Source organism: Narcine bancroftii, chromosome 12, assembly GCF_036971445.1.
Source record: "Narcine bancroftii isolate sNarBan1 chromosome 12, sNarBan1.hap1, whole genome shotgun sequence".
Classification (NCBI taxonomy): Eukaryota; Metazoa; Chordata; class Chondrichthyes; order Torpediniformes; family Narcinidae; genus Narcine; species Narcine bancroftii.
The window spans coordinates 77,739,318-77,752,543 of record NC_091480.1 but is presented as its reverse complement, the minus strand read 5'-3'; the positions used below and the strand labels follow the sequence as shown (position 1 = coordinate 77,752,543).

At 43.9% G+C, this 13,226-nt stretch overlaps 1 long non-coding RNA gene and 1 pseudogene across 1 annotated transcript in view; both read left to right on the top strand.

The window, feature by feature from the left end:
• Positions 1-8,741, top strand: part of LOC138746440 (uncharacterized) — a 52,809-nt gene extending 44,068 nt beyond the window's left edge. Inside the window, exon 3 of the long non-coding RNA XR_011346957.1 lies at positions 8,523-8,741. This is a non-coding gene — a long non-coding RNA (uncharacterized lncRNA). The remainder of the gene's footprint in view (positions 1-8,522) is intronic.
• A 3,398-nt stretch (positions 8,742-12,139) lies between these two features.
• On the top strand, positions 12,140-12,780 carry LOC138747128 (large ribosomal subunit protein uL6 pseudogene; annotated as a pseudogene).
• The last annotated feature ends 446 nt before the right edge of the window (positions 12,781-13,226 follow it).

The following is a 13,226-nucleotide window of genomic DNA, read 5'->3' as shown; positions in this document are numbered from 1 at the left end:
GAAGTATTGATGGTTTTACTCAATAAGTCTCTTAAGAAAATAAAAATATAAAAAATATTTTTTTCTGAAGAAACTTATTGAGTGTAGGTATAACCTGCTTAACAAAACTAGAGCGTTCCTATGGAACCTTTTGTAAGTTGAAATGGTGCAAAGTGAAGAAGCAATTACCATTGATTTCTATGGGAAAAAATTTTTGAGTGTTCTCAGACCCAAAAAATAACCCTCCAAACACTAACATTTATTAAAAGCAGGAAATGATATGTTAAATGCACAGCTTATAAAGTAGGAATTTACTTTTTGAACCTTCTAATGCTCTCCGGTCAGCTCCAATTGTCATGGTTTCAATGCCATTGGAATTAGTTGGTTGATTTGTGAAGTATCATGTGCTTCTTGGAATGTAAGGTCAGTACACATTAAACAAATACACGTACAAGCATCTCCCATCTGTGGGTCAATGGAATAAAGGCCATCATCCTTGACTATGAGGGATAGCCATGACGACAAGTACAACACAACAAAACAGAGTTCTCTGGTCATTGCAAAACATGCAGACACATAACCAGACAACACACATACAGACAAACAATACATAAGCAGGACAAATAAATATTGCTTCATGAATATGAGAGTCTCGGATGGTTAGTGTGAGCAGTTCCTTTGGTCATTCAGCATTCTCACTGCCCGTGGGGAGAAGCTGTTCCTCAGCCTGGAGGTGCTGGCTTTGATCCTCCTACTGGGATAGCATAATGCTTTTCATATTCAAGGCAGTGAGACCTTTTGTATCCACTAAGAAACACACACATCAGGAAAATGGCACATCTTCAATACCACATTGAAATGTCAGCCATATGACATAACTTCAGAGCTCGGATCAGGAATCGGCCATCTAGCCTGTCAAGTCTGCCTTGCCATTCAATAAAGTCGTGACTGATCTGGCTGTGGACTCGGCTCCACTTACTCACCCATTCCCCATTACCATTAATTCCCCTACTATGTAAAAATCTACCCATCTATGTCTTCAATGTATTTAATAATTTTTGTAACCTTGATGCCGAAATTTAATAATTTTTGAGTTCAGGACTCTTGTGGGACCTGAATCTTTTTTATACCTTAAGATAGGTAAAAGATATGCACGTATGTGTGGCATCCTTGAGGCGCACACTAATAGCCAGACATGACAAATTTTGAAGACATGCAGGAAATAGAAGAATATGGAGAGATACAGACATTGTAGGTCAACAGACCTGTTCCTGAACACTACTGTTCTAGGTTCCATTATTCTGTGAGGAAGAGGTCCAAGAGTGTATCACTGTGAGATCATGCTATGTGCAGATTGGTCACTCCATTTCACACAGATAAACTACTCCATTTCAAGCGCTGAAACACTCTAGTGATTGTAAAATATTTCAGGAGTTCCTGAGGTTTCAAACACTTGAGAGAAATCCATCCCTTGTGTGGCTTGCATTGTATTGCAAGGGGGTGTATCCTGCTGTGGCCTCTGTCTTTATTCCTGCTCCATTCCAACTGAGTTGGGAACAACTGCTGGAACCAGATACATATTCATTCCAGGATGAGTAACTCATGCGATTTATATATTGATAACACCCGCAGAATATTATATTGATAACACCCGCAGATCAGGTCAACCCTGCAAATTCTAGTTAACCAGATTGTGGAGATACAAACATGTAACTGCCGATGGATAGCTGGCCTGTCCCCTACTGGTGACTCGCTCCCTGGTAACTCCTCCCCTTGTGACCCTGAAATCTATTGTTCCTCTCTCTACGCCTCTGGAGTTATTGATAGAGCCTATCAATTTATTATACTTTAAATTTTCCACATGGGATGGACAAACCGCAGGAACCCGACAGACTAGACCTTGACCCAGAGTCCCAGAGCTTCACAGACTTTCGGGACTTTGATGAGAATAAAGTCAGGTTACTAAGAGTGAGGGTCGGCCGCCATGCATACTTGGCGATCAGGGGCTGCATGATTTACTCCGCAACCTCTACAGACCGCGGTAAATAAAGTCTACTCACGGTTCCTCCTGGCCTCAAGAAAACAGCATCCCAGTGAGACTCTGGATGATTTCTTTTGGGTCCTGCATGATCTGGGATGAGATTGCAGAGCCAATATCACTATCCCGGTATCGGTAGACCATTATTTGGAAGAGTTGATCCGGGACGCCTGCATGGCTGGGGTGAGGTCCAATTACATCCGCCAGTGACTGCTAGAGGAAGACAGGCTGCCATTGCAGAGAGCCTTCCAGCTTTAAAGACTTTAGATTCAGTCCACCGCAACGCAGAATCCATCGCTGCCGGCAACGGGCACTGCACATGCGGGCCACGAACGAAACCGTGTTGGGACATGGTATTACAGACTGCCTCCATACAGGGACGCCCCGATCCCACCGCCACCGCTGCTGCAGCTGAGTATCCGAAGAGCTACTTCTGCGGCCAGCAGAAGCACCCCTGGCAACACTGCCCATTGACAGAAGCCACCTGCTCGATATGTGGGAAGAAAGGACACTACGAGAGAGTGTCCTACCGAGCAGCGCCACATGCATCCTGACTTCACTTCCTCCCACAGCGATGATGTCACTTCAGCCTCGAACAGCTCGACCACGTGTGGAACCCAGTGATTGCCATCTTCCCTGACTCCACTTCCGCCATCATGGATGACATCACTTCTGCCTTCTTCATCCACCTCTCCCGGTGCAACTGTGTGGTCAACATGGGGGTCGCCATCTTACTGACTTGGCTGCCCCTCCAACAGGAACGGTGACCCAGTACTACTGTCCATCATCTTGGATCAGGGCAGCCCTCACCCAATCACCCACTCGATGATGGAGATTAAGGTAACTGGGAAACGAACTAACTGCCTGTTTGACAGTGGAAGAACTCCACCCGGACTCTGCTCACCAACTCTCTCTCCCCGTCTGACCAACGAGCAGCTTGATGTCAATGGCCCCAAAGGACCAATCTGCCGAGATCCGTGGGTATTGTATTGTGTCATTAACAGTGTGTGGTAAATATTATGACAATTTCCAATTATTGTCAATGCCTCAACTCTGCACACCGATCCTTCTGGGGCTGAACTTCAAAAGCCAGTTCAGGAGTGCACGATGGCATTCAGGGGGTCCCCAACTACCCATCACTGCATACAAGCCCCAGCTCATGGACTCCCACAACCAGACCCCGCCTGTGGTCTCTCCATCCTCCGCATACCTCCACCATCACTGTTTGAGAACCTGACCCCGGTCTGTAAGCCCATAGTAACTAAGAGCAGACGACAGCACTGAAGACAGGGAGAAGGAGGTCAACCTTTATTCCAGGGTCACAAGGGGAGGAGTTACCAAGGAGCGAGTCACCAGTGCGGGGCCAGCTATCCATCAGCAGTTACATATTCGTATCACCACATTCACCCCTTCTTTTAAAACAAAAACTCAGCCAGTCGGGTTGCCTCTGTGACCAGCGCAGTTCCGCCAGTCGTATAATGGTTGGCTCCATTTCCAGTCATGTGTCCTGACAAAAGTTAAATAATTTCTTGTATGTTACATTCTAAATATAGTATTAGGTGACAATAATGGAACCTTTACCTTATCTCCCTTGCTTTGAACAGTTTGCAGTCCTAAATAATAGTCTTGAGAAAGAGTTAAAGACAGATATTAACTTACAAGAACAAAGACAGCCATTTTTTAAATCACTTCCAAGCCTTTAATAATCTTCTTATTGTTTTCTTTGTGATCCCAAATCCAAGTGTTCAAAACTGAAAGTTTTTTTTTAAAGCCAGTGGGAATGCATTTGCTGCCTTCAATTTGTAGAATAAACAGTACATTAGAACGTGACAACCATTTTATCCACTAACTCCATGAACACCTATTTCAAAATCCTAGGAGGCAGATCATCAATTTCTGAGATTCATTCATTGGCTTTCAGCCCTTTCTCCAGGACCCAAAGTTGTAGGTCTTTAAGCTGCAAGTCCAAGTACAGAAACCCCAGTACTAGCATCATTAGGAGTTGCAGGTGATGCCATCAGAGGGGGTGTCACCAAAAGGAGTCATGTAGTTTCTGAAACCAGGGGCACTTCTCTGAAATGCTGGAGGAAGGGGAAATGTGAATGCAGTGGTGCACAGAGGCAGTTAGTCACCACCCCTACATACAGAGCAGATTTTCCAGTATAAGAGTGTGCCCCCCCCCCAAAGTTACCCTAATGCCCCCCACTAAGACTCATTCTGGCACCAACCCTGCTTTAGCAGCCCACAACCTGGTGTGAGTCCTTTGACCATAGTCACCAGTAGCCTGCAGCCTGCATGGATTCTTCTCCTCGAGTTGCCAACAGGAACCCCACTGGTCTGCTGCCATGATCACTATCCGGCCGGGGGGGTCATCTCCTCTGCTTCTCCTTCTCAAACATGGGGTGGTCTCCCCATTTTCAGGTGCCCTGAGCCAGTCCTCTGCTTCCCCAGCATCTGCCAAACACAGGTGCCGCCATCTTGGCCCCAGACCCCATGATTGCAAGATTTTAAAATAAACCACCACCGGCTCCTTTAACAGCCTAATGAAAGCCTTCAGGGAGCCATCAGTAGTTGGACTGGGCAGTAGAACCTTGCGGAGGAGTGCTGTGTCTCCTCTCCTTGCTCTCTGCGGGTCCACACCAGCGGCAGCACTGTCGTTGCAGCAGCTCCGGCAGCGCCACCATTTTTTTCCTGTTGAGTCGAGGTCAAGTATTGAATTTGCAATATCCATATCATTCAATTTCTATAATTATATCAATCCCTCTACAGAATAGAATTGGTGCAATAACAGAAGCTTTCGATTGTCACAGCAATGATCAGAAGTTCAATTTCCAATTTGATTTCTTGGCAGGCATAGATTTAAGTTAAGGTTTATATAAGATTTGAGTTCAAGAAAAATATTCTTCCTCATAATTTTGTATATTTCAATTAAATCTCCCCTCGAATTCCTGAGTGACAAAGAATACAACTAGTCTCTGTGGAATTAATAGCCTTGTGAATCCCCCTTACGAACTCTCAATTGTTTTCACATGCTTCCTACACTGTGGATATCGTGAGAGTGAATCATTTGTTGAACCATTTGGGTGATAAGTGCAGGGGAATGGAAAGGCTCCTTAAGAAAATGCAGCACCATTCACCAAATTGTGGGATTCTCTGGCCTGCCACCATTCAAATGTAGAAATAGTGTGTAAGAAGATGGAGCTCCTCACGTCTCTTCAATGAGAACATCCAGAGACTGAGGTGTAAAGGCAGGAGTGCAGAACTTCCCAAACTGCCCCAGGCCTGAAAACCAGCCTCTCTTGGTTCAAGTGAAAACACAATGCTGGAGAAATTCAGCAGGTCAAACCATATCCTTTATATGGCAACAACAAAAGTACATAACTGATGTTTCGGGCTTGAGCCTTTCATCAAGCGATGGAAGAATGTTGGCAGGCATCCGAGCAAAAGAGAAAGGGGGAAGATGTAGTCGCAATGACAGGAGATGATAGGTGGAGAAGGGAGGGAGGGGTCAGCAGTTATCAAGGGAAGAGATGGCTAGGTGAAGGGAAGGAGGGAGGTAGAAGAGGAGAGCAGGTTAGCAGAAACCGGAAGAGTCAATGTTAATGCCTTCTGGTTGGAGAGTAACCAGACGGAAAATCAGGTGTTGTTCCTATAATTTACAGGTGGTTTTGGTGGGATAGTATATAAGGTCACGGATAGACCTGTGAGTATGGGAGTGTGACACAGAACTGAAATGGTTGTCTACTGGGAGGTCTCTGTCATTGGTCCAGACAGAGCGAAGGTGCTCAGAGAAGCGATCTCCCAATCTGAGCCCAGTCTCTCTGATGTAGAGAAGGCCACAAATGGATTACCTTTGGGATCGCAGGTGAGAATAAGGGGGAATCTATGCTTGTTGCATCTGGGGGTGGGGGTGGGGGGGTGCCAGGGAAGATGAGCATGAAATGAAGGAGATGCAGGTGAGGGCTGAGTTGATGGAGGGGAAGTCATGTTTGTGGAAGAAGGTTCAAGAACACCTTATTTCCAACATCTATCAGACCCTTGGACTTCTCCTTGTTACACTAACTGTAGACTACTCCTGCAGCACAGAAAGGCTGTCTGTTGCATCATTATGACCCTTTATTTTCCACTAGGGTTATAGTCATATAAATAAGCACAATGTACAGATGTATCAGTATTCTTACTTGCTGCAGCTACACAAAAAATACCCCAACAATAGTATAAATTAAATTACCAAAGAGGTGGCATGAGACCAAAAAAAAGATTAATAAATATAAAAGGATAGATAAATATTCACGGTTGAAGTTAATACAAAAAAACATAATATCTCCATTGTGCTTCTGTTCTGTTTGTATCCAGTTCCATTCCTTTGTTGTTTCATGAACACAAATTCCAAGGGATTTCTGCAACGTCACAGCTTTTCCATGAATAAGAGTAAAATTAAGTCAAATTAAGAGTAAAATAACTGCATTCGACTTTGCTGCTTCCTACAATTCTGCTGAAGCATCAAAACAAAGCTCTGTGCAGAGAGCAGCACAGTAGGACTTTCACTGTTGGTTTTTGGGGGAGATTCCTCAGCCTTGGGTGGCCTGATCTCATTTCCAAAGGAATGAGTTTTTGGTTACTTTGCTAGTCTGTGCTTCAAGGTGGATTTTTTGACATTATTTTCCATCTCCAGTCCTCTCACCACTTCTATTAAAAAAATTAAATTTAGACATACAACATAGTAACAGGCCATTTCGGTCTATGAGTCTGTGCTTCCCAAAACCACCAAATTAATCTACAGCCCCTGGTACGTTTTGAATGGTGGGAGGAAACCAGAGCCCTGGGGGAAAACCCACACGTACAAACTCCTTACTGACAGCACAGGATTCAAACCCTGGTCTCAATCACTGTAAAGGCATTACACTAACCACTACACCAACCATGGCGCCCAAAGATTCAAAGACATTTTCTATCTCCCATACATATGTCTTCACAATTCCTTCCCCAATTCTTCTTAACCAGAGGAGATGGAGTAACTCCTAGCAGTATCAGCGATCCAACTCCCACAGGCGAGTTGGTCACAATGCCAGCCTCTGGGGATGTCCCTTTTCTGGAAGAAATTGCTGTAATAATTCACTGTTGCAGGAGTATCCAAGGTCAGTCCTGGAGGGGACACCACCAACCCTAATCCACAGGACAGCGACCATGGCAACGGACCAACAAGGGACTCTGAGGCTGAAGAACACATGAGCGGCAAGCTGTTGGTGACTCAAGGCAAGGAACCCATGCAGGCTGTGGGCTGTTGGCAACTGCAGTTAAGGGACTCGCACCAGGCTGCAGACTGCTGGAGACTGGCGTAAGACCAGCTGAAGGGATTCAAGATATCAGAACCGAGATGTGAGAGTGCCAAAGGCAATGAGGACTTCCTGATCGTGTCAGAGGTTTGGATCTGGATCAAGAGAGACAGCAGGCTAGAATGAGGAAGGAAGTTGTAGAGACCATAGACATAGGAGAAGAAGTAGGCCATTTGGCCCATGGAGTACACTCCGCTATTCGGTCATGAACTGATCCATTCTCCCACTCAGTTCCACTCCCCTGCCTTCTCCCCATAACCTTTGATACCTTGACTATTCAGATACCTATCAATCTCTGCCTTAAGTCCCCCAATGACCTGACCTCTATTACCTCTGGTAATAGAATGTGGGGAGAAGCTTGGTAAAAAAGAATGAAAGCACTGAATTTGAGGCATGGTACATTAGTGAACAGTGCAAGTGGTCATTGTGATCTGATGCGACTGGTAACAAATTGTGAGCTTGCGAGCATTTTTATTTTTGCAAGGATGGCACTCAATTAAACTGCAGCAGACATCCACAGAGAAAATATCAAGCACAAATCCTTCACTAACTCCCACATATACAAAGAGATCTAATAAATTTAATTAAAGCTTCTCCTGTGATTAAAGCTCTTTTCCATAAGATAAGGAAACAACAGAATGTTATTGCAATCAAGAACAGGTGGCAACAGGACAGAATCCCTGGATTAAATATGAAACACAATCTCTCCAAAAGGGGCTTTATTTATTAATAACTGGTCAAAGCTTGAGAAGTGTCAAGAAGAGCAAAAGAGAGAAAGAAAGTGTAGAATTAATAGTTGGAAGGAAGGGAAGGAGTTGGGCAGATGGAGGGAAGATGAAAAGAAAAGGGATGAATGAATGAATGAGTGATAGAATGAGTGAATGAATTGTTTTATTGTCACATGTGCTGAGATACAGTAAGAAGCTTTGTTTTCAGTGCTATCCAGTATGGTCAATAAGATAGTGAAATGATAAAAATAAACAAAACTAAAGTGTAGGGTAGGGGTGGCCAAACTACAGCCCCTGGGCCTACTGTAGCCCATTTCCCATATTTAAGTTGCCCAGGGTGAATTATAAAATAAAATGGAATATGGTCCATTAGAACATAGTCTATAACAATAAATTGCACTAACAATAAATGTACATCACACTTCTTGGTTTCAACATTAGATGTCGCTGCCATTTTGACCAACGACTGGACCAACCATTGCAATGTTACTCATCAATGAAAGCGTTTACCTCAGTAAACAGCTACCTCAGTTGATTAATCATGGCGGAACTAAAAAGACAGAAAATAGCAAGGGAGTGCCAAAAATTCCAGACAAGGTGAGAAAATGAACACTATTTCATTTTCACAAAAGTCAAGGGGAGGTGGGTTTGTTTGATTTGCAAGGAATCTGTTAAATTTCATAACCAATTTTTAATAGCCTATCTGCAGGTTTACAAAATGTGTTATTGTCATCAGGGTGGACACTTGGGCCATGAACATTATTCACTGAGAGTTGTGGAGGAATGTTGGAGTCAGTCTTGTCCCTTGATCTTTTCCTCTGTTCTTATTTTGCACCCAGTTTTTTTTTTAATTTTACATGGCTTTTTGAATGAGAGTTTTAAAGAGTTTTATTGTTTTCATTTAAAAAGCAGCAGATACAGAAATGCCTACTATAATATGTGAGCACATAAATAAACTACTGTAACATCAACAGTTAAATTGTTCAGTAATGTTGTACAGTTATTTTGATAGATAAAAAATTTTCGATAGCACAGGGGTTTTCTGGTCTAATAAAAACCATTTGTCTTGCAGTGTAACTGGTTGAAAGCTGCTGGGCTTAATATTATTTGGCCCATGACTCCATAGAATTTTCTGCATGTGCCCCATGACCAAAAAGATTTGGCCACCCATAGTGTAGGGTGTAGTTTTGGTCAAATAGTGCAGGGTTTAGATCGTGTTATATGGCGAGCTCTCCACTGGCCACCGTGACAGAGGTGCACCAAAGAAAAGGTACAAGGACTGCCTAAAGAAATCTCTTGGTGCCTGCCACATTGACCACCGCCAGTGGGCTGATAACGCCTCAAACCGTGCATCTTGGCGCCTCACAGTTTGGCGGGCAGCAACCTCCTTTGAAGAAGACCGCAGAGCCCACCTCACTGACAAAAGGCAAAGGAGGAAAAACCCAACCCCAACCAACCAATTTTCCCCTGCAACAGCTGCAACCGTGTCTGCCTGTCCCGCATCGGACTTGTCAGCCACAAACGAGCCTGCAGCTGACGTGGACTTTTTACCCCCTCCATAAATCTTCGTCCGCGAAGCCAAGCCAAAGAAGAATAAGATAAAAAAAAGTACAGTTTAAAATTTGCCAGCAAGAGATCGTGAGTCTGATAAGAAACTGTGCTTGAATCTGGAGGTTTGTAGATTAGAGCTCATGTATCTTTGCGATGGAAGTTGGGGGAAGAGTGTGATTGGGCTGGATGGGTCATGCGAGCAGCCAACCCAAGTCAGGACCAGATAGATACAGACTCGATAGGGTGAAGGTTGGTTTGTGTGCTGACCTGAGCTGCATTTATGAGGAAGTACGAGTGGATTCATAACATTTTACGCATGGAGACAAACCATTTGGCCCATCTTGACTGTGCTGATCAAGTTGAATACCTGAGCTAGTCCCACTTGCCTGTGTTTGGCCCATATCCCTCTAAACCTTTTCCAATTGTGTAAATGCCATCAGGGTAAGGGGTTGGATGAGAATGGCAGGAGAATGAAACTGGAGAGAGGGAGGCTGGATGGAAGACCAGAGAGAAATAAATGAGACTCAGGCGGGGCAGCAGAATGCAGTTCACAGACCTGTCTCTCACACAGTGGCGATCTGAACTGGTCTAATCAAATGTATTTAGCAGATGAATAGCTCAACCTTACTGAGGCTCCACACCAGCAAAGATCCACAGCACTGCCGCAGAATGAGGGACCCAACCTACCTTCACTTCTCCTACCCCCTCTCCATGCCCTCCCCCACCCCCAAGATTATCCAATATCTTACATTCCATTGTGGCTGTGGCAAGTAAGAATTTTGCTGCATTTCTACATTGTACTTCTGTGTGTGACAATAAACACACGACTCATAACCATTCCACCTCCCCTTCTCCCACCAACACCAAGAACACTAAAATTCAAAACCTGGGAGATTAAAGATTACTGGAGCATTCCAGAAAGATGGAGTTAAGGGTTGGAGGAAACAGGAGCACCCAGAGACATGGGAAAAACGTACAAGTTCCTGACAGACAGCGCAGGATTTGAACACAGGTCCCTGCTGCTGTTAGAGCGTCGTGCTAACCACAACACTAACTGCCCTCTTTGCCTTTCACAACTTTATTACTGAATTTTTTTTCGCATTGCAGTCAGTTTGTTTACATTTCATTCTTTAACATTTCTCCCTTTCTTCAGAACAGTGTACAGTTACTGATAAGTAGGAATTCTGACTGGCCCACAAGATTTTTTAAAATCTAAAGGTTGTATGTATGCACACTGACAATAAATCTGAACTTTGAACTTTAAGCCATTTTGAGGTCCTCTGCAATGTTATAATATCCACAAAGCAAAGCGCCCACAAACTCCCACCTAATAACGACTGAACCAATAGTTTCAATAATCATGTAGACAAATCTAATATTGCTCAGGGTACTTGGTGCCCTGAGCTATTCACTTGAGAGAACTGATGTTTGAAGTGATATTTCATCCAAAAGCAGGCACCTTCAACAAAGCAACACCCCCTTGGACTCTGTGCTGTTACTTGCAATCCTAAATCAGGGAATATAATTAATTAGTCAGTATGTGTTCTCATTTAACATGTACCTTGAAACCCCTGGAGAAGTTGGAGGAACTCAGCAGGTCAGGCAGCATCCTGAACTACTCTCAGGAGGATATCTCTGAGCTCTCCAACACTCTATCACCTCCTAGCCACTTCCCAGCTTTGTTCCCTCCTCGCACCCTTGACTACTTAATAGCTACTGTTGAGTTCTACTTTGGTCTCCATAAAGGGTCTCAACATTATACATTGACTGACCATCTCTCTGTGAATGCTGCCTGACCCGTTGAGTCCCTCCAGCTTCTTGTTATTTGCTCATGATTCCAGCATCTGTAATTTTTTTATGCATGGCTTTGGAAAAATGTTGACAATCTCCATGCCAGCAAAACTCACTATCCTGCACTGCAATTGATTCAGAAAGGCTGGGTCAGTCATTAAAATCTTTGAATTCAAAACTCTAAGGGTTCAGAGTATTTAACATTAGAACGGAGCTCGCTGAACCTAAATGAGGGATCCACACCATTAAAATGTAACCAAAATCAGACCCTGCACTGCAGCAGTGCCTCAGAGGACCAAACTCAGAGCTGTTCTGCCACCATGTGGTTTACACTGGCAACAGCAACCAAAGTGCTGGTCGGGGAACAAAATGTGTTGTAATATCTGAAGCATACACTTCATATTTTTACAGATAACCTTCCTGGTAAATGTCCCACCTAAGGCAAGCAGATGAAGATAGATTAGAGGTCAGGCATTATCTCATAAAATTTTCTAGGAGATAAATGTACTTGGTAGTGTACTGAAAATCTGTGCCAACCAACCAGCTGGAGCGTTCACAGACATTTTCAATCTCTCACTGTTAAGGTTCCCACCTGCTTCCAAAGGGCATCAATCATTCCGGTACCCAAGAAGAGTAGCGAGGTGCCTCAATGACTATCAACCAGTAGCACTCACATCTACTGTAATGAAATGCTTTGAGAAGGTGATCATGCCCCTTTCCTCCATTTTCGGCGAGAATGAAGACCATTCTCAGCAACCAGATTGTTGATATCCCTGACAGTGTTGATGTGACTTTAAAAGGCCGTACTGTCATTGTAAAGGGGCCCCGAGGAACATTACGAAGGCAATTTAATCACATCAACTTGGAGCTCAGCCTTCTTGGCATCAAGAAGAAGAAGCTTCGAGTTGACAAATGGTGGGGTAACAGGAAGGAGCTAGCAACAGTCCGGACAATCTGCAGTCATGTTGAGAACATGATCAAGGGTGTCACTGTAGGTTTTCGTTACAAGATGAGGTCTGTGTATGCTCATTTCCCTATCAATGTGGTTGTTCAAGATGCAGGATCTCTTGTAGAGATCCGTAACTTCTTGGGAGAGAAGTATATTCGTAGAGTCCGTATGAAGCCAGGTGTTTCATGTATTGTTTCTCAGACCCAGAAAGATGAACTTGTTCTTGAGGGAAACGATATTGAACTAGTATCAAATTCTGCTGCTCTCATTCAGCAAGCAACCACAGTGAAGAAGAAGGATATTCGTAAATTCCTGGATGGCATCTATGTGAGCGACAAGGGGACAGTTGTACCACAGACTGGAGAGTAATATTTGATGATGGATATGTTGGGGAAAAAAATGATTATAGCAGTTCAATTAAATTTTAATGACAAAAAAAAAAAAAAAAAAAAAAAAAAAAAAAAAAAAGAGAGAGAGAGAGAGAAGGTGATCATGCCCAGAATTAACTCGGCCCTAAGAAAAGATCTGGGCCCACTGCAATTTGTCTACCACCACCATTGTTCCACAGCAGATGCAATCCTACTGGTGCTCCACTCACCCTGAATCACCTGACCAACAACATCACGTACATCAGGCTGCTTTCAATCAATTACAGCTCAGCTTTCAACACCATCATTCCTTCAGGAGCGGTCAGCATGCTTCAAAACATGGGCCTCTGCAACTCCCCTTGCAATTGGATTCTTGACTTCCTCATCGGAAGACCATAATGAATGCAGATCAGTAACAACATCTCCTCACTGACAATCATCACAGGCGCGCCTCAAGGATTCATGTTAGCCCATGGCTCTACTCAT